We start from the raw sequence: 21,169 nt of genomic DNA, 5'->3' as shown, positions 1-21,169 counted from the left end.
GACAAACTTGGCCAGAGCCAGATTTTCGCACTTTGGGGCTCAGTAGAAGAGCCAGTAATTGCTCTTTCCTCGTGTCAGGAGTAGACTAAGAGGGGCTTTCACACCAGGCTGTCCAAATGCCGCTGCTCTTAGTAAAGTCTCCATCCCTGGAAACACATAAGCTTAAACCAGACTACGCTTGGGATGTCCTAGAAGGTGTCAGTTGAAAGGAGAATCACAAAAGACTTTTCCTAATCTGAGCATCTATGATTCTAAGGCAGTGGAAGTCACCTGGATGCCTGTGGACACAGGAGCACAGGAAGTGTGGTGTGGTAACACCTGTGCCGTATGGGAAGGTGTGGCATTTATTTAATGTACCTAATTGCTTTGAGCTGCACATTCCCTCACTGTAAAATTGGAATGAAAATACCTGCCTCGTGGGATTTTCATGCAGATTCATTTAAATCATGAAACAGAATATGAAATGCCTGGCCCAGTGTCTCAGGCACTGCATAAGTGACGGTTATGTTTAAAGATTTGCTGTAGTCCGGGTGCCATAACATATACAAGAACGATTTGATTGCTGCCTGGGATGGATGGGTTCTCCTTCTTGGTGATTTGGTCAGCCTTTAGTCACAGAGCTCAACAGGACTCTCCATAATGCAAAGTAAAGGAAACATCACGATGTACTTTGTGTTGCATCTCTGAATTTGCATTTGGGCATTACTGACCTACCCATAAACATAAACGTTGAAGTTTTATAGAATATGAACTATAATGGACTTTGGCTTTCCTTTCTTGGGGTTCCTCCTAAAAGGCAGGAGAATTCATTTTTCCATATTTGGAAGCACAGAGATTTGGGGAAAGCGGTAGGCTCTCTTTAAACAGTATTCCTGACAGCTATCATCCCCGAAAAAATCCTTTGTCTGCTTCTCTAGGAAAGATGCTGGAAAGGAGCCAGCATGTAGGAAAGAAAAAGACAACTGGCACAGAACAGAAATGTGTGCTAAAAATACTAAAACCAACAAGGATTCATCTGAAAGCAGAAGAGAGTCTGTGTATGCCCCTGCTTCTGGACTTGCTCAGAACCGTGATGGCTCCGTGTTATTTGGGGATGACAGTAATTACGGAGCCAGAGTGCTCCTCGGCAGAGACAGACAGAGTTCCAAGCCGAGGGATGGTTTCCATGGCAATAGCATCAGCATCTGAATGACTTCCTGTCACAACAAGTTGGCGATTTAACGAGTTCATTACTGAATTCCAAAGGAAAAGCAGAGAGCGGATGAGCTCCTGTTCAGCCCCCAAAGTGCCTAAATCCATAGTGGGAGAGCCATTTCTGTCCATGCAGCCAGGGCCGACACGCAGACAAGCTGGGTGTTGCAAGGTGGGCGTGCCAAGGGGAGGGAATCCGTGCCTGAACGTGCAGCCACGTGGTCTGTGAGGGCCTCAGTGCCTGCTATTCTGAGAGTGTGAGAATCCCGAGAGTCTTCATTATAAGCTCGCCCTGATCCAGCCTAATGAAATTAATGATCACAGCAATCTAGTCCAGGGGCTTCCGTACCCCACAGTATCCCGTCGTTTAGAAAAATCTAAGGAAAAGGAAACAGACCTTAAATTCACAGAGCATACAAGCAGAAGTGGGGGGTGGGGGGGAGCTTGTGACCCTACTTCCATTCTTCAGTGTCGTACAGAGAGAGAGAGAGAGAGAGAGAGAGAGAGAATATGGAACCAAAAAAAAAAAAAAAAAAAAAACAATCACGTGGATACCATCAGAAATCAGTGGTGTCATTCATTTGGTCAATTGCATATAAAATTTGAACTGAGAGGTAATGTATCACAATAAGAATGAATCATAATTAACCTTTCATACCTTGCTGTCTTTGCTAATGTAAACCTACCATCTGGCTGCCAGGATAACACAGCCGCAGTCTGGTCGATCAACTAGGGGCCAGGTCGGGACACAAGTGAGGGAGTGGCCACGATTCCTCGGGAGCGCCTTGGTGGCAGGAAGCAGAATGGTACTCCATTCCTCTCACATCCATTTCCCCATTAGTTGGGTAAATATTTGACCCCTCAAAGTGTTCACAGTCCAATAACAGGGACAGAATACATTCAGAAGGAAAGAGACGTGCTGCGGTTTCTTGACTGCCGGGCATGACCACCGTGCCACCTGCTTTACATGCGCTCTCTCCTTGCGCCCTCTAAGAGCCCCACGAGAGGGGTGTTGCCCCCACTTTTCAGATGACAGAACTGAGACCTGGAGAGGCCACGTCACTCGCCAGAGGTGCCTGTGGTTAGTAAGTGGCAGAGTCAGGATTTCTGCTTCATCCTCTCCAACTCTGCCCATGTTCTCATCCGCTTTGCGTCAAGATAGGTGCAGACTCCGTCCGGGCCAGGGCCTTCGGGGGGAAGAGGTCAGAGAGGAGGTGCGACTTAATGGGACCTCACAAGGTGGACAGATTCCCCCTCCTACATTAAAAAAAATACCCCTGACCCCAGGTAGGTATCCTGAGGCCGGTGGACCAGTCTGCACACAGTTACAAGGAGGAGAGGCAGTTTAGAGACAGGAAAATCACAGCGAACTAAAAATACTCTTAGAATAGCATAGAACATAGAAGGGGGATGTGACATGCACGTGCCAGTATTGATCATTTTCTGTTTTAATAAAGATAAGGACAAGCAGTTGCCTGACTGGCACACCTTGGGAGGATGTGTCATTGACTCTCATTTGTCAAGATGCGAAGGTACTGACTTTCAGAAACGACATCTAGCGTATTTTCCTGGGTGCCTGAGAGCTCAGTGGCCTTTCATTGTTTTTCTAACCCTAACCAACAAAATACATGGGACAGGAGAATGTTGCTTGCGTTTGCTAAGAATGCTGCCCTACAATGTGGCTAATAACGCAAGTTTTTACCAGCTACACCCTCCTCGTGTTTGGAGGTTCCTTTAAAGTACATCACTGTTTCATTAAGTCATGTGGACAATTTGGACAGCGTTGTTAAAAAAATAATAAAATAAGAGACCAGTGCCATATGAAAATAAGCATGTCCTTTTTGCTTTAATACGCATAAGGTTACGTGATCAAGATTTAACAAGGCCACCTCTGATGGCTACACAGACTGCCGTGCACCATCTTACGGGGCGGCGCCTGTCACCTCGGTGGTGATAGGAAGGGCAGCCCTGGAGCCGTGCAACATGGCAGCCCTTGTGTTTAAACTCTCAGGGATAGATAAATCCATCTTGGAGTGGAGATAAAGATCACTGCACCCAGTTTCCCGTGGTATTTGCTGCCCACACCATGCCACCCTGGCTTGGATGCATCTGGGCTGGGGCACCTGCCGCTTCTGAGTGTCACAGGACATTTCACACAGACCTCACCGGGTGGATTACTGACTGTGCTTATGATGTGGGGAGTATTCAGAAAGTAGTCATTCCTTCTTGTCCCCAAACTGTCGGCTCTTTTTGAGCATTACCTCCTACAAAAAAAAAAAAAAAAAATGCTTTGCAAACGTATTTTCCATATGCTGCAAGGTGTAAACATCGTGCTGTGTGTGCTCTTCAGACGTCCCTTCCCGTTAAGTACACACGTCTGAACACGTGCATCAGTAAAGTGTTAATAAACTCACAGGGGCACAGCTGGAGAGGGCTTGACCGGTGTCACAGGAAAGGCAGTGTGCCCCATTTCCCTGCCACTCTGTGGGAAGCGGGCCCTGGGGCAAGTCTGCACACGCGTGCGCATAAGCCCGGGCACCAGAGCAGTTGTGCCAGAGAAACAGAGGAGCTCTCCAGTCCGGAGAGCGAGGGGGAAACCTCCCCTTTCCCTAGGAGAGCTTTTGCCAGACTGCCGGCTGCTACGATGAGTCTGTATAGTCCTGGTGGCTGTTCGGCACTGCCATTCCTTACCCTGTGTCACTGTGCTGGGCCCGAGCACGTAAAGACAAATGAGACCTGAGGCAGATGGACAGATGCCATCCAGAATGGTAAGCGCCGTCATCCAGAGGTGTGCCGGCAGCTGTGGGAGCTGAGAGGAACAACGGCTGACCTGGAGCCAAGGATCGGGTGGTCTTCGGAGCCTACAGGGGGAAGCTTCTGGAAGAGATAAAGCTGAGGAAACGGAAGGGGAAGAAAGGAGGAATTAGCCGGGGGAGGCAGGGGGAAAGGAGCATTCTAGTAAGAGCAGGATGTGCTGACGCTGTTTCAGGGGGCTCTAAGGATAACTTCGTGTGGGGTGGGAGGGGGTGTGGAGACTGCCCGAAAGGAGGGTTGAAGTGGTGGAAGGGGGCCAGGGATCGGCAGGGGCCGAGGGCTATAAAGCTTCAAATGTCAGGTGGGTAACGGCTGCACGTGTAGGGGATCTACCTCGTGCCAGAGACTGTGAAGGCTTTGCACGCATGCCCTCTCTTGTCCACCTGCACGTTCTCTTGGGGCTGGGACTGGAGCGTGGACCCTCTGAGGCTATAGACTGTCTATCTGGACATGAAGAGCTTCACTGAGCTGTAACTCACAGGCCATTCGCTTCACTCATTCAGAGCCTACAATTCAGTGGGTTTTAGTACGTTCAGAATTGTGCACGATCCACTTATCAACTTAGAATGTTTTCCTCGCCCCAAGTAGAAGGCCCATACCCTTTGACAGTCACCCCCACACACACCATTCCCTCTAAACCCCTGCCCAACCCCAGGCAACCACCAGTCTGCTTTCTGTCGCTATAGATTTGCCTATCGAGACGTTTCATCCAATGGAGTCGTATAACATGTGGTCCTTTGGGACTGGTTTCTTTCGCTGAGCATCATGTTTTCAGGGTCCACGTATGCCGTAGCACTGTGTCCTATCAGTACCTCCTTTTTATTGCCAAATAATATTCCAGTGTATGAATATACTTACATTTTGTTTATCCATTTGTCAGTTGGTGGACGTTTGAGTTGTTTCCACTTTGGGGCTATTATGAATAATGCTGCTATGAACATCCCTGTAGAAGTTTTCGTGTGGACTTGTTTTCATTTTGCTCAGGTATATACCTAGGAGTGAGATTACAAGGTCATATGGTAGCTCCGTGTCTAACTTTATGGGGTACTGCCACATTATTTTCCAAAGCAGGTGCACCCCTTTTACATTTCCACCAACAGTGGAAATGTCTTCCAGTGTCTCTAGTCCTCACCAACACTGGGTACTGTCTTTCTTATCACCACCATCCTGGTCAGTATGAACTGTATCTTTGTGGTTTTATTTGCATTTTCCTGATGACTAATGATGTAGAGCATCTTTTCATGGATTTATTGGCCATTTTTATATCATTTTAAAGCAATGTCTATTTAGATCCTTTGCCCATTTATAAATTTATTAATGTTAATTTTTGAGAGAGAAAGAGAGAGAGAACACGAGCATGGGAGGGGCAGAGAGAGAGGAAGAAACAGAATCTGAAGCAGGCTTCAGGCTCTGAGCTGTCAGCACAGAGCCCGATACAGGGCTCAAACCCATGAACAATGAAATCATGACCTGAGCCAAAGTCAGACGCTTAACTGACTGAGCCACCCAGGTGCCCCAATCCTTTGCCCATTTTTAAATCATTATATCTTTTTTATTATTTAGCTCAAAGACTTCTTTGTATATCCTGGGGCACCTGGGTGGCTCTGTCGGTTAAGTGTCCGACTCTTGGTTTCAGCTCAGGTCATGATCTCACCGTTTGTGAGTTCGAGCCCCACATCGGGCTCTGAGGTGACAGCGTGGAACCTGCTTGGGATTCTCTCTCTGCCCCGCCCCCACTTGCATGCGCTCTCTCTCTCTCTCTCACTCTCTCTCTCTCTCTCAAAATAAATAAAAAATTTTTTAAAGAGTTCTTTGTATATTCTAGATACAAGTTCCTTATCAGATATGACTTGCAAATATTCACTCCTGTGAGTTGTCTCTTCACCTTCTCAATGGTGTCCTTTAAAGCACAAAAAGTTTTAATTTTAAAGTCCAGTGGATGTGTTTTTCTCTTGTGTTTTGTGCTTTTGGTGTAGAGACTAATTTTAACCAATACATCATTTGAACTTGATCCTAGAAGTTATGAGTAGCTACCAAGGGACTTCAAGTTGTAGAATGACAAGATTTATAATTTTTCTGTAATTTTTTTAACGTTTATTTATTTTTGAGAGACTGCGAGAGACAGAGCATGAGCAGGGGAGGGGCAGAGAGAGAGGGAGACACAGAATCCGAAGCAGGCTCCAGGCTCTGAGCTGTCAGCACAGCCTGATGTGGGGCTCGAACTCACGAACCATGAGATCATGACCTGAGCTGAAATCGGATGCTTAACCAACTGAGCCACCCAGGCGCCCCAAGATTTATATTTTTAAAAAATCAAACTAATGCATGGGTAAGCTAATAATGGCTCCCAAAGATATGTCCATGTCCTAATCCCTAGAACCGGTGAGTATTAGTTATTTGAAAGAAAGGTCTTTGCAAATATAATTAAATTAAGGATCTTGAAATTAGGAGATTACCCTGGATTATCCAAGTGGGTCCTAAATGCCACCACAAATGTGCTTATGAGAGAATGGCAGAGGGAGGCTTGACACACCCAGAGAAGGGGGTGGTGAGGACAGAGGCAGAGGTTGGAGTGACACAGCCCCAGAATCCAGCAGAGGCAGGGAACCCTAGAGCCTTGGGAGGAACGTGGCCTTGGTGACATCTTGCTTTCAGACTTCTGGCCTCCAGAACCATTGGAGAGAATGCATGTATATCAGCAGCTTTGTGGTAATTTGTCGCAGCAGCTGCAAGAAACTAATACAGTGTGGTTTTTAAAAAATCAAATAGTGGATGGGTTTAAAGTGAAAGGGGAACCTGGCTGGCTCAGTTTGTGGAGCGTGGGACTGTTGATCTCAGGGTTGGGAGTTCCAGCCCCACGTTGGTTGTAGACATTACTTTAATCTTTAAAAAAATAATGAAATAAAATGAATATATAAACAACATGCTATACTGTCATCTTTTTAATTTCTCATATTTAGACATAAGATTGACCTTTGACTGTAAAAGATGACGGTTTATTTCCTTCCAATTATTGTTAGTTTTTTCATTACCTTCGGTTTATTCTTTGTTGCTTTTACAGTTCAAAATACCATATAATCAGATGTAAGATGCCATCTGTTATAAGATGCACCACTATTTTATATTCCCCCAAGGAAAAATAACGCTGACAATTATACCTTATTTTTTAAGTTTAATTTTTGAGAAACAATTATACTTTTAAAGCGTTGTCAATGGGGCACCTGGGTGGCTGTCAGTTGAGCGTCCAACTTTGGCTCAGGTTATGATCTCATGGCTCGTGAGTTGGAGCCCTGCGTCGGGCTCTGTGCTGACAACTCAGAACCTGGAGCCTGCTTCAGATTATGTCTGTCTGTCTGTCTGTCTGTCTGTCTCTCTCTCTCTCTCTCTGTCCCTCCCCCATTTGCGCTCTGTCTCTGTCTCTCAAAAATAAACATTTAAAAAAAATTTTTTTATAAAGAAACATTAAAGTATTGCCAAGAGTAAGGAGCATTCCGGTTTCAAAGATATTAAAGGCCAGGAAAAAAAGTATGAGTTTTGGAATCGGTGAAATACAAAAACATACAAGAATCTCTTTTTCATGCTCCATCAACTTCAGACATGACCTCTCTTAACCAACCACCATGTCAAAGGAGGAAGATGTAACTGTCCCTGCTTGAACTTTTGACACCTACAGCTTTACATCGTTAATATTTACATTGTTTTATACTTTGATGATTGACTCTAAAGCTGAAACCCCTAACTAGGATTTGTATTTCTATAATTTTATAAACATTGTTTCTTTTGGTGCCAAGCAGTATACTAGGATTACATTTCCTTCCCTATGGAGTCATTTCTTTCTCTACTGACACCTGTGTTACTTAGTGGCCCTCAGTCCAAACTATTCGTTTTAGGGGCACCTGGGTGGCTCAGTCGGTTAGGTGTCCAACTCTTGATTTCGGCTCAGGTCATGATCTCACGGTTCATGAGATGGAGCCCCACATTGGGCTCTGTGCTGACAGCTCAGAGCCTGGAACCTGCTTCAGATTCCCTCTGTCTGTCTCTCTCTCTCTCTCTCTCTCTCTCTCTCTCTCTCTCTCTGCCCCTCCCCCATTCATGTGCTCACTCTCTTTTGCTCTCTTTCTCTAAAAATAAATAAACTTTAAAAAAGACTTCATTTCATAGAATCTTAATATGTTGTCACAGATACATCTCATGCCAATTATACAAAGTAATTAGACCCTAAAAACTAAACTTTTTTTTTTAATTACTTATTTTTGAGGGGTGCCTGGGTGGCTCGGTCGGTTGAGCATCCGACTTCGGCTCAGGTCATGATCTCATGGTCCATGGGTTCGAGCCCCACGTCAGGCTCTGTGCTGACCGCTCAGAGCCTGGAGCCTGTTTCAGATTCTGTGTCTCCCTCTCTCTCTGCCCCTCCCCTGTTCATGCTCTGTCTCTCTGTGTCTCAAAAATAAATAAACGTTAAAAAAATTTTTTTTAATAAAAAAAAATAAAAAAATAAAAGTTACTTATTTTTGAAAGAAAGAGAGAGAGAGCAAGGGAGGAGGGGCAAAAAGAGAGGGGGACAGATGATCTGAAGCAGGCTCTGTGCTGACAGCAGAGAGCCCGACATGGGGTTCAGACTCATGAACCATGAGATCATGATCGGAGTCAAAGTTGGGTGCTTAACTGACTGAGTCACCCAGGCGCCCCAAAAACTAATCATTTATGATACTGGCATTTGTAGCGCCTGCTCTTTAACGTCACTATTTCTATAGGCCTTCTCTTTAATTCCTCAATTTCTCATCAGGGCCAGGAGTAGACAAACATTTTCAGTAAAGAGCCAGATAGTAAATATTTTAGGCTTTGCAGACCATGCAATCTTTATTACAAGTACTTGACTCTTCCATTAGGGCACAAAGAGCATCGATAGATAATATGTAAATGAATAGCAGACATATCTGTATTCCAATAAAACTTTGTTTAAAATCAAGCAGTAGGGGCACCTGGGTGGCTCAGTTGGTTGGGCGTCTGACTTCAGCTCAGGTCATGATCTCACAGTTTGTGGGTTTGAGCCCCACATCAGGCTCTGTGCCGACAGCTCAGAGCCTGGAGCCTACTTCAGATTCTGTATCTCCCTCTCTCTCTCTCTCTCTGCCCTCCCCTGCAGAGAGAGATTTAATTTTTTAATTAAAAAATTAAAAAAAAATTTTTAATAAAATCAAGGAGTATGCCAGATTTGGCCCATGGGCCTTTTTTTCCCATCCCCTGACTTAGAAGAATAAATTCTGACCTTTATATCTTGGAAGACAGTCAGGATTTCAATTTGGAAGCTTTTGAATAATTTAAATGACTGTTACATGGGTCACACAAGACCAAAATAAACACCTGAAAATCTCAAATTCTTGAGATGTGGTTGATATGGGCCTATGTCGGAGCCCTAAGAGGAAACAAGTCTGCTGAAGTTGTACTCTTGTACGTTTCTCCATTTCTTGGGTACATCAAGTAAGACAGAACAGAGAAACAGCTTTCATCCAACCGCACATTTCTGGGTCAAAGGTGCCCTTTCAACTCCAAAAATAGAATTCTTCCCAACCTCCACTTCCTGCTGACAAGAAGTGTGAACCCTTCGATTTCTAACTGTGAAAGGATGCAATTCATGGGACTTTTTTTTCAAACCACCAAAATGAAATCCTGAGTAATGAAGCTTAAAAGAAGTCAGTAACAATTGTTGGAACATTGCCAATGTTTAAGGGTGTCAAGTGGGAAATTCTACAGATCAGACCCAGATCAGATTCCAAGATATAATTCAAACTTGATAATGAAATATATATGGCATACTACTATTTTCTTTATTCATACTATCATTTTTTTTCCAACTCAAATGTAATTCTAAGCAACTAATAAACTGGCATTGCCTTTAGAATTATCCATATGAAAATCTGGGAAATTGAGGGGCACCTGGGTAGCTCAGTCAGTTAAGCGTCTGACTTTGGCTCAGGTCATGATCTCACATTTTGTGGATCCAAGCCCCGTGCCAGGCTCTGTGCTGACAGCTCAGACCCTAGAGACTGCTTTGGATTCTGTGTGTGTGTGTGTGTGTGTGTGTGTGTGTGTGTCTCTCTCTCTCTCTGCCCCTCCCCTGCTCACTCTCTGTCTCTTGCTCTCTCTCTCCCTCTCTCTCTCTCTCTCTCTGTCTCTCCAAAATAAACATTAAAAATAAACAAATAAATAAATGCATAAATAAAAATCTGGAGATTGGGGCGCCTGGGTGGCTCAGTCGTTAAGCGTCCAACTCTTGATCTCGGCTCAGGGCATGATCTCACGGTTCGTGGGTTCGAGCCCCACATTGGGCTCTGCACTGACAGTACGGAGCCTGTTTGGGATTCTGTCTCTCTCCCTCTCTCTCTGCCCCTCCCCTGCTCACACCTTCTCTCTCTCTCTCAAAATAAATAAACTTTAAAAAAAAAAATCTGAGAAATTAAGCCAGCCTTACGATTCATCACTTACTTAACCCACACATCCATATTTATGGTTCCTTTTAATATCTAAACCTATAAGAGCCTACTCATTTTATCCAGCTGCAAACTCAGTTTGCAGTTTTAAATGACTTAACACATTAGGATCTTCTTTTGTTTCCCCTCATCAAGTTATGACTTGTGATTTCATTTGCACCAGGCCCAGAAAATAGCAGAACCCAAGTCTGTAGCCTTGGAGACCTTAACTCCACTCTGCTCCCCTGCCTCTCGCTGGGCTCTGCCTCTCAGGACTGAGTACAGACTGCAGGAAGAGACTTAAGTGTAAGAAAGAAATTTGCCCTTCCCCCTCGAGTTGCTACAACCTTGCTTCTGGAGGGAAACACTCTGAGATCCCCAAAGGTATTATCTCAATGTTATAGGCTTTTATATAAATACTGTATAAGCACAATGTATCGTTTCCCTCCCTTCAAAGAGACTGAAATCTTTGTTGTTAAATTAGTTACTCGATTACTTAGTTATTTACTATATGCTTTGCAGCAAATGCTCTGTGGTAGGTCATAAAGTGAATCTTTTTCACCTTTAAAAACATGTTTTAAAGTTTGCATCTTAATCACCCAGTGCTCATCACGACTAGTAGACTCCTTAATCCCTGTCACCTATTTCCTCCATGCCCCCACCAGCCTCCCCTCTGGTAACCGTCAGTTTGTTCTCTATAGTTAAGAGTCTGTTTCTTGGTTTGCCTATCTCTCTCTCTCTCTCTCTCTCTTTTCCTTTTGCTCATTTGTATTGTTTCTTAAATTCCACACATGGTATTTCTCTTTCTCTGACTGACTTATTTCATTTGGCATTATGCTCTCCAGCTCCATCCATGTCATTGCAAATGGCAAGATTCCATTCTTTTTTATGGCTGAATAATATTCCATTGTGGGTACACCATATCTTTATCAGCTCATCGGTCGGACACTCGAGCTGCTTCCATATCTTGGCTGTTGTAATTAGTGCAGCTAGAAACATAGGGGTGCGTGTATCCCTTTGAATTAGTATTTTAGTATTCCTTGGGTAAATACCTAGTAGCGCAATTGCTGGATTAGAGAGTAGTTTTATTTTTCACTTTTTGAGGAAACTCCATACCGTTTTCCACAGCGTATAAAGTGAAAATTTAATCAGCAGTTAAGTGAGCAAAAGTTGCTGTATTTTCATTTTATGCTTTAAAATGACATCTTTGTGTAAGCTAAAAGTTTTGTCTTGTTTTCCCAAAAGTATACCATTTTCTTCTACCACTGCCTGTGAATTAAACTCCAGATTTAATTTAGACAGGAACCTTTCATGGAAACAGCATCCATGCTTCTTATTTCAGTGGGAAACTCCCCCTTGTATGTAATATTCTCAGGCCCACACTAAATGCCTCCCGTTACTTTGCAAAGACTAACAGATCACAAATGGCCACGAGATACAGCTGTATGGACTTGGCTGAATGATTTTCATTTTTCTGGAGAACAAAAACTTCTGTGTGTTAACTTTCCATTCTCTGTCTGTAGTTGGTCACACAGACTGACAAGGACGACACCTGTTGTTCCCTGCTGACTGAAGCATCGCAGCTGGGGATTTGGAGAGTTCACCATATTCTGCTCACTCCATTCATTTCTTCTTGTGGCCCTCCAGCTGGTTGGTTCAACACCACCAAAACATGTGCCCATATCCACAGGGGGTAAAAAGGAAGGGGGGGATTTTTTTCAGTAACGGAAACACACGTCCCAAATTGAGGAGTTAATATTAGCCCTAGCATTTGTCCGTGGTACATTAGCAGAAACTTCCCCCAAACTCTTCAGCCGTGTTGGGGTTTTTTGTTTTTGTTTTTGTTTTTTTACTTCCCCCTTTGCAACAGATTATTGCAGGACTCACTGAAAGCTTCTAGATACTGTCCTAGTTAAGGATTTAAACTCTCCACATTCTCCCTGAGAAAAGGGATCTTCACCTTGTTTACGTCTACATTCATATAACCTTGCTCATAGATGTTCTTTTTAAAAATGATACAAAGCTATAAAAACTGTGTGTGTGTGTTTTCCAGATTATGAAAGTAATTGCTCCATGTTCATGGGTAAATTTTGGAAAACAAAAAAAATCTAAAGAAAAAATTTAAATCACCAATAATGTTGTCATGCAAAAATAACTACACTCTTACTTTATTTTTTAAATTGTTTTTAATGTTTATTTCTGAGAGAGAGACAGAGACAGAGCATGAGCAGGGGAGGGGCAGAGAGAGAGGGAGACACAGAATCCAAAGCAGGCTCCAGGCTCTGAGCTGTCAGCACAGAGCCCGACACGGGGCTCGAACTCACAAACCACAAGATCATGACCTGAGCCAAAGTCAGCCACTTAACTGACTGAGCCGCCTAGACACCCCTGCACTCTTATTTTAATATCTATGAAGTTTTGGAAAGTTACATGACTTGAGTAATTTCCCATTAACACAAAACTTTGTGCAAATGTTTAAAATTGTTTATAAAATGTGTTTTCTGGGGGCGCCTGGGTGGCTCAGTCGGTTGAGCATCTGACTTTGGCTCAGGTCATGATCTCACGGCTTGTGGCTTCAAGCTCTGTGCTAAAGCTCAAAGCCTGGAGCCTGCTTCGGATTCTGGGTTTCCCTCTCTCTCTGCCTCCCTGCCCTGTTCATGCTCTGTGTTTTCTGGGCATTTTGGAAGTTTCCAAATTTTTTATTATAATATGTGCGGGATATTATATTAATTATATTATTATATTATATTATATTATATTATATTATATTATATTATATTATATTATATTATGTTATATTGTGAGCATCCTGTAGTAAGTATCTGTTGACATTGCAGATTATTTCCTTAGCATAAACTTCAACTAGGGAAGGATCTTAGAGGAAAGAGTGTGCTAACAAACAGAAAAGCAAGTGTGAAATCCAGCAGGGGACAGAGCGCCTGGTGCATGGAGGAACTGAAAATAGTTGAGCCAGCTGGGCAGAGAGTGACAAGCCCATAACTGGAGAGGGAAGCAGGGCCCAGAGACACTGGAAGGAGTTCAGACCCCTTCCTGAGGCCAGTGAGAAACAGAAGGAGGGTTTCAGGCAAGAGATCAGATTTGTAACTCACATATTCATGTTTTAGTAAGATCCTTCTGGTTGCAGCTTGAAGAGGGGCTGGGAGTCAGGGAGAGCAGAGAGGAAGCTGTTACAGGAATTTTGGTGAGATGCGGTGCAAGTCTGGATAGGTGGCAGTAGGGATTAAGGGAGGAAAGGTGGTTCTGGAAGAGATTTAGAAGGTAAAAATCTACAGGATTGCTGCAGAAAGAAAGAAAGAAGGTGGAGTCAAGGAGCATCTGGAGGCATCAGGCTTGAGCAGTTGGGCGGGTGATTGCACAGTAACCCCGACAGCCTCCTACCCAAGAGGAGGTGTCCAGAAGCCAGCTCAGTCCAAGGTTTGGGATTCTAACAGGCTACAGGTATAGACTTGGGAGTTATCAGCATATAGGAACTCCCTAAGGACATGGAAGGGAGGGAGAGGGAAGAGGTTTAAGAGTAGGAACACAAGAACATACTGCACTGTGGAAGCCACATGAGAGCGTGTTCTACAGCTGCCCCGTCAGGTGCTTCAGGGAGGTCAGGGAACAAGACCAAAGGCAGAAAGCCAACTATTGACTGAATTCGTTGACTTGGAAAACCCAGGGAAGCAAAGTGTAATAGTGGAGGCTGGCTTCTTAAAGAGGCTATCTCTCATTCATTTGCAACCACCACACAAGATAATCTTGGTGGAGATAAAGGTAAATAGAATTGTTTTACCCCTAATAATGGGGGTGGAGGGCCTCAGCTCTGCTGTGGCAAAATGGACATACCAGTCTCCATATACGCTTAGGACCTACAGAGAAATTTTAGTGACAAGGGGCACCCTGGTGGCTCAGTCAGTTGAGCATCCAACTCTTGATCTCAGTTCGGGTCTTGGTCTCAGGGTTGTGAGCTCAAGCCCCACACTGGGCTCTGCATTGGGCCTGAAGCCTATTTTTTAAAAAAAAGAGAAAGAAAGAGAGAGAGAGAGAAAAGAGAAGAGAAAAGAAAAGAAGAGAAAAGAAAAGAGAAGAGAAGAGGTTCCTGGGTGGCTCAGTCGGTTAAGCATCCGTCCGACTCTTGATTTCAGCTCAGGTCGTGATCTCATGGTTTCATGAGTTTGAGCCCCACGTCAGGCTCTGCACACTGACCTCATGAGGCCTACTTGGGATTCTCCCTCTCTCCCCCTGTGTCTCTGCCCTTCCCTCACTCACACTCTCTCTGTCTCAAAAATAAACTTTAAAAAAGACAAAAAAAAATTTTTTTGTGTGACACTAGCCACCTAATAATGGTTGTCCTCAACTTTTAATATTCTCCCATCTATGCTTCTTAAAGTAACCCAAGTATCCCACTCTGGGCACCCCTTTTAAGGCCATGGGTCATCATAAGATGTTGGCTCTACACTCTTTCATTTGCTGTGAGCAATCTCTTAATTCCTAAATTCCTGTCACTTCGTGGTCACAATTAACAGCAAATAGAAACTTCGTAGTAGTTCAGGAGAAGGCAGAATGTACCTGGTTGATCAATAAAAGAGAGATGGAGGTCAGAAAACCATTCACATTTGTCTCTGATACTTGCTCCAGACAGCTGCCTTCTCAGCACTTAGACTGGAAGTTGTCCGTGCGGTTCTCAGTGGCCATATTGAAGGCAGGGATGGTGCAGTGCGGGACCTCCAGAATGTTCTCCTCCTAGAGGAGCACAACGGATTGGATCCCACTCCACACCAGTTGGGCTCTTTGCTAATGGCAGTCTGCAGCCGGGCAGCGAGGTAACCACGGACAGCAAGTATAAGCTTCAAGTGCAGTCACCTCTAAGTACCGTTTTGTGGTTCCTGATCCTACTGTAGAGACACGAATTTTCCCTGTTCGGTAAGCAAACCAGAAGAAATATAATATCTGGTGCTTAATACTCCAGAAGCTTAAGCGTTGTCCCAGTCACTCTCTTGCACGTTTCAGCGTTACCGTCTGTGTATATTTTGAATTCACTCCCCTGTGCTGATCGTGCTTGTCAGGTATTAAAATAATCTGGTCAAACCCTCACTGAATGCTTCTGCTGGCATGCATCATAATGCATGCACATGGCCTTTTTGTTTGATTAATACCCAAGGATGTTAGTGCTGAGCCAGGTTTAGAAAATTGAGGATTAATATCTCTAAATGCTGAGCTGATCCCCCCCCCTTTTTTTTCCCCCGGGAAAACAATGACCTTTGTAGAATCTTTTTCCAACAACATTCTTACTTGCCCTTCATCGGGGTTTATGTAGTATCGCCAAGTAAGCCCACTATATAAATCAGAACTCTTTCAGATGACGTGACCAGTTGAAACCCGAAATTGAATATCCTGGAAGGAACTGGGAGGTGAAGGACCCTGGGGGTTTAAGCACTAGAACTAAGGACTTGCTTGCTGTCAAGATCCTTTTTCTTCCCCTAACCTGACTCCCCAGTCTCTGTGTGTTGGCCTCATTCTGTCCTACCACAGGCTGCTTCTACACAGGGGAACTGTCGGCCACAGGCCACTCCAGGCTTGCATTATGCCAGCATAGCAACCTAAAGGAAAGGGGAAAGCTTGCCTCATTCAAATATATGAATCCTCCAAAGAAAATCTGTGAGTGGCCCACATTGGATCACGTGCCCTCCACCCTGGCTCCAGCACTGAGGCCAGGGAGTAGGGTCCAGATCACGTGCCCTGAGGCCAGGGAGCGAGGCGCTGTGACGGGCGGCTGCGCCCATGGTTGGAGTAGGGGTGCGTCAGTTCTCCAAAGGGAAAGAAGACAGCACTGAAAGAAGGGGGCAGACCAACCCCCATGTGGACTATGCTCAATATCAAGATGTTCTTTTCTCTTGAACGATAGCTCTAATTATTGTCCCAGAGTGTCCTGATGAGTCACAAGGAAATTATGATATTCTTGGAACTACACTAACCATCTATCATTTTTCTACCCTCCTCAGTGTAAATTTCTTAATATTTCCTTATGCTATACATTGTAACATATGTTAAGACCACAGTTAATGTTTTAAAAGTGCTTTCAGGGGCACCCCCTGGCTCAGTGGATCGTGTGACTCTCGATCTCGAGGTTGTGAGTTCAAGCCCCACATTGGGCGTAGAGATTATGAAAAAATAAAATCAAATAAATAGACGGCTTTTGTATTCATTATCTCATTTAGCTCTTTTAACAACCTGAGCCATTTGTTATTCTAGTAAACCCATTTTACAGATGGCTAGAAAGACTTAAAGCAGTTCTATGACTCTTCAAGACCACAGATACAGTATAAATGGGGGCTCGGTGAATACAGATCCTCTGGGTTCTTTGCTACTTCCTCTTGGTGTCAGCACCTGAGACACCTGTCACCTGTGTTTTCATTTGGGTTTGGATTTACTTGTATTTGTCTGTTTCTTCCCGGAGAACAGAGACCTGTGCCATCCACTTTTCCTGCAAACCCTCACGAACCTCCAGTGCTGTGGATACTGTGAATGTTCACTAGGTGATGCTGACCAGTAATGAATTAGGGACTCCAGACGCTATTGTTGAAATGTAGGTACATCGGAGAGCTCTTGACATTGTGGAGCCAGTGTGCAGTGAAAAGGCTGCTTGGTTCCCCAAGCTTGCTGATGTGACAGAAGATGGCATAGGACCTGTTCTATAGTCAGGAGCCTTGTCTCTGGAGAGCCTCTTGGAATGGTGCCACAACTACAGACAGGGCATTCTTCTCTCAACCTGGGGGATTTCTCACCCCCTGTGCCCCTTCTGTATCTTCCCTCACAAGGACCACAGAAACACCTCAGCATCCCAAACCCAAAATCATTCCTTAAGCTAAAGGCACCTACCTCCCGCCTTTAAAATGCAGCAGGAGCCCAAAGTTGCCCCCCCAACCAAAAGGCAGCACCCCCTCCCACCACACTGTCCTGGCCACGTTCACACAGCGCGCTCCGCAATGTCCCCATATTCCTCTTTTTCAAGTAAATCCCATTCCCAAGGTTATAACACTTATCCCTACAAAAGAGTTTCAAGATAGAAAGAAAACTCATCAGGCATTCCTTTATCCCTATATTCTCCTTGACAGAGCATCTTCTCAGAACTGCAAAAGAAGTCCTTCTCTTTTCCTTTTTCTTGGGGTGGGGGGGGGGGGGCGGCGGTGCTCCCTCTGTCCAGGCTGCTTGCTCCTCTAAAGTGAGTCCTTGCCTTCTGCTTCCCACTCTTGTCTCCACTGTGCGTCCATGATGCCTTCTGGGAGCACCGCCCCACCCCCACCCCTGACTCCGCGATTGCTTCATGATTCTTTTTCTCAGTTCACAGCGACCTGTTCCAATTTACTATGAATTCCTCTCAGAAACGACCTAACACTGCAAAGCTGGATGAGAGCAGTTGCTGATTCAAATCCAGGAGAGGGGTACGCGCGTATGTGCACATGTGTGTGCGTGCGTGTGCGTGCGAATGTGTGCAGAATTTTGATGCTGGCTCTACATAGTGAATATGATAATAGGAAATGATTGTCCCTCTCTCTTACTGGTCCCAGCATACAATGCCTGTGGGAACTGAATCAGAAGCTTCATCAAGTGGCACATCTAAACTGTATCTTAAGTTTCTCATTGCTGCTATAAGACGTGACCACAGACTTCGTGACTTAAACAACAGAAATTGTTTTGTCACCTTTCTGAAGGCCAGCAGTCGAAAGTCGTTATCACTGAAATGATTTTGACCTCAGATCAGAGTGTCCGCAGGACAGAGCTCCCTCCAGAGTCCCTAGGGGAGAATCCATTCCAAGCTTCTTCCAGCTGCTGGGGGCTGCCAGCATCCCTTGGCTCGTGGCCACATCGCTCCCATCTCTGCCTCCACAATCACGTGGCCTTCTCTCTTCTGTCCGTGTCAGATCTCCCTCTGCCTCTCTTACAAGGACATTTGCAATGGCATTTAGGGCACACCTGGATCATCCTGGATAACTTCCCCATCTCAAGAGCCTTATGTAATCACATCTGCAGTGTCCTGTTTTACAGTGTGAGGTAACATTCTCAGGTTCCAGGGAATCGGATGTGGATACCTTTTGCGGGGCCGCTACTCAGCCTGCCATACCACCCATCCCCATCATTTCCAGACACGTGTCCCCAAGTTTTTTATACGGGCCAGCTCCTCTCCCTTTTGACTTCCTTAATCTGAGGGGACCAGCTTCTTAGCACATGTCACCCAGACACTCTCTGCCACCTGCGGTAGCAACAGGGTCCTTGGTATCCTGCTTCTCCTCCAGTCAGGCGAGCCCTTCTTCCCCACAAACATCGGCCGGGGCCGGGGCAGGAGAGGTATAAGCCTTAAGCGGGGTAGATCCCGCCCAGGCCAGTGCTGTTGCCACAAGAATCAGGTTGTTTCGCATCTGCTTAGCCTCGACTGCTGTGCAAAATGTCTTGCCTCTGCCTTCCTGTCAATATTTCTAGACCATAAAGTCACCGAGGACAGAAGGCGGGCCCTCGGCTTATAGTCCATGGTGCCCGGCAGTGTCCCCAGCAGGCTGGACACTCCGTGATGTTTGCCTCCTTGCGCACGGCCCTCGGACGTCCGCACGTCCCCTCCCTTCCAGTCCTCTTGCCAGGACCCGGGGCTGCTTTGGTAGCACCAGGCCCGGCTTCAGATGCCGTTGGGGCCACTCCGAAGCCCTGTGTGTGCAGGGACCCCGTCCCTCTGGCCGTTGTTGCGGCCCAGCGTTGAATTTGCTGAGCTGCGGTTAGAAGAGGGCTGTGCCGCCGTGGTACACGCTGTGTGCGCTCCCACCTCCACACGCCTCGCGGCAGTGAGGGCTGGGGAACGTCATCTCGCACAAAGTAGTTGTGGAGAAGCTGGCAGTGCTGCTGAAGGTAACCGCCGATAACCGTGGCTCGTGCGTTCGTTCCTGTCTGCCTAAAGCACACGGTTGGGTGGGGAGAAGGGACGCGAGTGGAGACCGTATGTAACTGAAAACTTCCTCCACTGTAAGAAGGACTCTCTTGAGAGAACTATCTCCTAGTTGGAAACCTATGCTGTCTCCTTGTCGAGAATAACCGCACCTTAAAAACAAGGGTCAAAACTTACCAGCCCACAAAAAAGAAGGCTTCATGAGGAAGGATGGCCAGGATACAGATGTCGCTAGCTGTTTTCAGGTTATCCAGCCACGATTTTCACTTCTCGTTTATGTGTCAGACACGGCGTCACGTTTTTGTCCGTACCTGCACAATTGAAGATTTTTGTCAAACTCAGAACTGACAAAGGACTTGACTTGAATAGATGCCGTGATAAAATAGAAAGCTTATTACAGAAGTGATTTGAAGAACAAAGAATTCGACACAGTCTAAAAAATACATGGGGGGTTGGGAAGAAAAGGAGGAGGGAGTTCTTGGTGAGCCTGGAACATTATTCAGCACATATTTGCCAGGCACCTGCTGTATGCCAGGCCAGACGCTGGGCTGGGAAGTGGGGGTGCAACTGTGGACAAGACCTGAGCCCACCCAGGAGTTTAGAGTCTAGTGGGGAGACTGGAGGAATAAACAGGCCTGTTTGTAAGAAAAATATTATAGTCCGAGGTGTTAAGTGCATCAGAGAGAGAGTTAACCCTGTCTTAGAGGATCGGGAGAGGCTCCCCAAGGGATGCTGATGTTGAGAATCAAATGAGAAATAGCGTTGGTCCGGAAAAAGAACCCAGAGTCTTCCAGGTGGGAACAGAATGTGCAAAACTCCTAAAGGCAAAAGCATCGTGGTGGATGGATGTATGGGCTGAGCCAAGAGACTGATGGCTGAATGAGCCAGAGAAAGGCAGGTAAGCACCTGTCGGGGAGAAAAGCTGTTAAGGGGGAGCAGGAGGAAGCCTGCAGCCAATCCGGTCCGGCTTTCCCCTCAGCGGAGTGACCCAGCCTCTGGTACATGGTAGCTATTGTTACTGAGGTAGGCTCCTGGCAGGCCAGCTACCTGCCTCACCCTTCCTCCTTTCTTCCTGAGACCAGGAGACAGCAGCCCCTCACTCAAAGCACAAAACTGAGAGGAGGGTCTTCAGGAAGCTGTCAGGACCTGAGTGTTCTGGGGCTGAGAAGTTTGGGTCCTGAGAATAGAAAGAAATCTTCCTTTCTAGCAGGATTCTGGCCCCATCCCCAGCCTGGAGCAGGCTCTCAGATGCACAGCTGTGATGTTGCACCTCAAAATCCAGGGGGAAAAGTCTTGAGATCCCCCGGGGAAAAAAAAAAAAAAAAAAGAAAGAAAGAAATTTTAGAAATCACCTGACAAGAAATGTCAAGTAATATGGACTAGAAATCAAACCACAGCAGCTGCTTTCCACAGCTGCATGCCATGTGGTGACCGTGTCTGAACAAACTAAATGAGTCTAAAAATAACCAGGAATGTAAAATTCTTGAGGAGCTGGGTTTCTGAATGAGATAGCCACAGAAATGAGGGAGAGAGGGAGGGAGATTTGTCTTTGGGCCATTGGATCAGTGATCAGAGGTGTATCACCCCAGGAGCCGAGGACATAACACCGGGAACTTGCAGTTCCCCACTCGAACAAATTGCGTGAACCTCATTGTACCCATTTTACAGATGGAGGAAAAAACACGTTGACGTCTGAGCTCTTTCAGACTAAGAGTTCCTCTTCTCAGCTGTAATCCAGGTCCAGGTGACTTCCTAAGGA

General features: G+C 45.5%; 1 protein-coding gene and 1 long non-coding RNA gene across 3 annotated transcripts in view; one reads left to right on the top strand and one right to left on the bottom strand.

The window, feature by feature from the left end:
* MYO1D (myosin ID) overlaps positions 1-21,169 on the top strand; it is a 354,052-nt gene that overhangs the window by 306,326 nt on the left and 26,557 nt on the right. The gene's annotated exons all lie outside the window — the stretch shown is intronic.
* On the bottom strand, positions 3,174-21,169 carry LOC122233585. Of its 2 annotated transcripts, none has more exons than XR_006211217.1 (5): positions 21,068-21,169; positions 19,588-19,721; positions 4,864-4,997; positions 3,883-4,083; positions 3,174-3,455 (listed from the first exon to the last, which is right to left on the bottom strand). It is a non-coding gene; the product is annotated as an uncharacterized LOC122233585 (long non-coding RNA). The 2 variants fall into 2 exon arrangements; XR_006211218.1 differs by having other exon boundaries at positions 3,928-4,083.

This window comes from Panthera tigris, chromosome E1, assembly GCF_018350195.1.
Source record: "Panthera tigris isolate Pti1 chromosome E1, P.tigris_Pti1_mat1.1, whole genome shotgun sequence".
NCBI classification, from domain to species: Eukaryota; Metazoa; Chordata; class Mammalia; order Carnivora; family Felidae; genus Panthera; species Panthera tigris.
Note: the sequence above shows the minus strand (reverse complement) of the source record. Positions and strands in the feature narration are given on the sequence as shown.